General features: G+C 52.1%; 1 pseudogene; it reads right to left on the bottom strand.

Moving 5' to 3' along the window:
- Positions 1-525: 525 nt before the first annotated feature.
- LOC144374116 (pleckstrin homology domain-containing family A member 5 pseudogene) lies at positions 526-1,685 on the bottom strand (annotated as a pseudogene).
- Between the last annotated feature and the right edge of the window lie 1,185 nt (positions 1,686-2,870).

Below are 2,870 nucleotides of genomic sequence, written 5' to 3'. Positions count from 1 at the left end.
GGAATAGAGTGCATTGTTTGGTCAGAAATATTAACCATGGTTTTAGGACTGCTCAAAGAACTGTGTCGAGGAAGGGTGCTCTGCTTATTATAGAACTGACGCTGTTGCCATTCGTAGAGCTGCCACATAGTGTCATCTCTCATCGACCTCCGTTTCTCTTCTGCTCCAGCTCCTACTGTCTTGTCATGACTGGAAGGGGTCACACTGCAGATACTATCAGGCCTGGTCTTGCTGTTTCTTGGGAGTGTTCTATAACCCTCAGGGTAGCGGGCCATAATCTGGGCTCTGTGGCTTGGCATATTTCTTGGTAAAGTTTGGTAAGAAATTATTCCTCTGGTTTCTTCTTCATGTCCCCTCCCTTTCTGGATTTTAATCCATTGTTCCAGCTGTTGCATTGAATTTGTTCTTTGTATGACTCGATCAGCCTCTGTGTGCAAAGGCCCTGTATTTGGGTGATTTCCTCCTCTAAGATCTGCTAGGCTGACATTGACTATCTTGTTCTCTGAACTATTCACATTGACTTGTCTGTAGTGTGCAGTCTGGGCTAGGCATGATGACCCACTTTCATATTCAGATGGCAAAGAATTCAACTTTACACTATTAATTTTTGTCAAAGGTCTATCTTGACCATCCTTCTGAAATCCGTATTTTTCAGCTTCTAATGACCTTTTTTCTTCAATTTTGCCTATTTCCTTGTTTTTTTTGGTTGTTTTGGGCCTCTGGTTTAATTAGCACTCTATGGTTGGGAATGTTATTGGTTTCTTTAGTTGGTATACTTTCGGATGTAATCTTGTCCACTCTTTTCACAGGTTCTGTCTGTACAAGGGCAGCATCTAACATGGCTTTCATCCACAATTCCATTTCCTTTCCTGTATCAGTGCAGAAATAATATGTCCGCATGTTTGGATGGGCTGCCTTAAAAGCATATTTGCGATTAATGTGATCCTCAGAGGTTAGCATAGCTATCTGAAAACTAGGTAATAGTATGCTTCCCAGGATACCCTCTTCTTTCTCATCTCTGTAATAAAACAGGCAAAGGTCAGAAAGCACAAACCAGCGTTTCTTCCACAGCTTCATGCCAGTACTGTCCTGTTTATAAAGCCAACCTCGTCTGACCACAGGTGCGTTAGGATTTCTTTTAATTGAATTTGACCTCTTTCCAAAATTATGAACTTTCTTTGAAGCCCGTGATGTTCTGCCTATAGGGCTCATTGGATGTACTGCATAATCTGAACTCATGTTATAGTTAGAAGCTTCATTTATCATACTTATAGGCCGTTCTTTCTTTTCTTCAGACGTCATGGTTGCAACAGTCTGTTCATTCACTACAAAAATACAATTGTCCTGTGATGGCTGTCCTGTGACTGGATGTTTGCAGGTCACTTTCCTTTCATTATGGTTTATATAGTATCTTGCACCTTCAAAAGTATATGCTTCCTCCCAGCCAGTAGGCAAATCTGTGCTCTGCCGCCGGTGTCCAGTGACCACGGCCTCGCCAGTGACAGGGTGCAGCCAGGTGGTGCTCTTGGCCTCCTCATTGATGAAGAAGACTCGGCCGCCCCTGGTGATCCCATAAGTCCAGGACCGGGGCAGGGAGCAGATCCACTCCAGGTTCAGATCCGCCGCCATGTCTGATCCCCAGCCGCCGCTGCCGCCTGCTTCTCCTGCTGCCACCGCGGCTGCCGAGGGAGGAGGGAGGGAGAGAGCAAGGGAGCGCGGAGTGAGCGCGGCCGGAGCGCGCCTCCCCGGCCCGGCGCGCCCCGCGCGCGCCCTACCCCCTCGGGCGGCGCCCGCCCTGCCGCCCTGGCTGGGTCCGGCCCGCGTCGCCACGCCTCCTCGTCATCCTCCTCGGCCGCCCGGCCGGCCGCCCAGCCGCGCGCTCGGGTCTTCTTGCTTCTTAGTCCCTGAGTTTTGACTGCCAATCCCTTGTGGGGCCACTTCCCTGCACCCTTGGCTACCCTGTAGTGCAGAACACTAGTGCCAGGCCACCTTCCAGGAACTGCCCTTCCCTGCTTTCCCCAGGCATGGGCCATCCTCTGGGTCCCTAACCTGGGCTCCATGCTGGGTTCCTGGCCCTCACCCCACCCACACCCAGCCTGGAGCCCTTTGGGTGCTGAAGGGGAGGAAGGCTCAAAGCCCTCCTCTGCCCCCACTCTCTTTCCCTTGTGCTGTGGTATCCTGGCACTGCCTGGACCCTCCATTACCCCTGCCTCTTTTTAATCTGGGCTCCTCCATTGGGTTCTGCCTACCCACCAACCCGGCCTCCCCACCTCTGCATGCCAGGTAGCCCCTCACAGTGCCCTCGGTTGGCAGTCCTTTTGTCTAGGTTTCTCTCTGAGGATCTACTTGCCTGGGGCAGAGGAGTGGAATTGGCTGGTCTCTGTGCCCTGAATGCTCCCTACAGAAAACACAGCCCTGCCCATGGCCTGGATCCCCTAGGCTGCTGGAACCTTGATGCATTGCAGTGGAGGCAGGACTTGCGCTGACCTACACTGAGTGATCCCCTCCCTTCCCTGCTCTGCCCTCTGGCCTTGCATGCTGCCCCTACATCAACCAAGCCCTTTCTAACCTGGACCCTTCCAGCTCTAGTCCTCAGGCCTGGCCGTTCTCCTGAGGCCATGACCTCGTTCCTCCTGTCACATGGCATAGCATGGGGTGGCTTTGTTTTGGATCTGACCTGGCTCATTACTGGGGACCCCTAGTGCAATCGCTAGGTGACCTTTGTGCCTACTTCTTTCTCCTGGTCCTCATGCAGCCCCTTCCTCCCCTTCCGCTTGCACTGGGCACTCACCAGTCTCCTGCTCCTTGAGTCCCTCATCCTAGATGGGTCAGATGGTCCCTTGCCTGGACTACTAGCTTGGGTACTGGCT

The sequence above is a fragment of the Ictidomys tridecemlineatus genome, unplaced genomic scaffold (assembly GCF_052094955.1).
Source record: "Ictidomys tridecemlineatus isolate mIctTri1 unplaced genomic scaffold, mIctTri1.hap1 Scaffold_581, whole genome shotgun sequence".
In the NCBI taxonomy this organism is placed as follows: Eukaryota; Metazoa; Chordata; class Mammalia; order Rodentia; family Sciuridae; genus Ictidomys; species Ictidomys tridecemlineatus.
The sequence above is the reverse complement of the archived record's forward strand: the minus strand, read 5'-3'. Positions and strand labels throughout refer to the sequence as shown.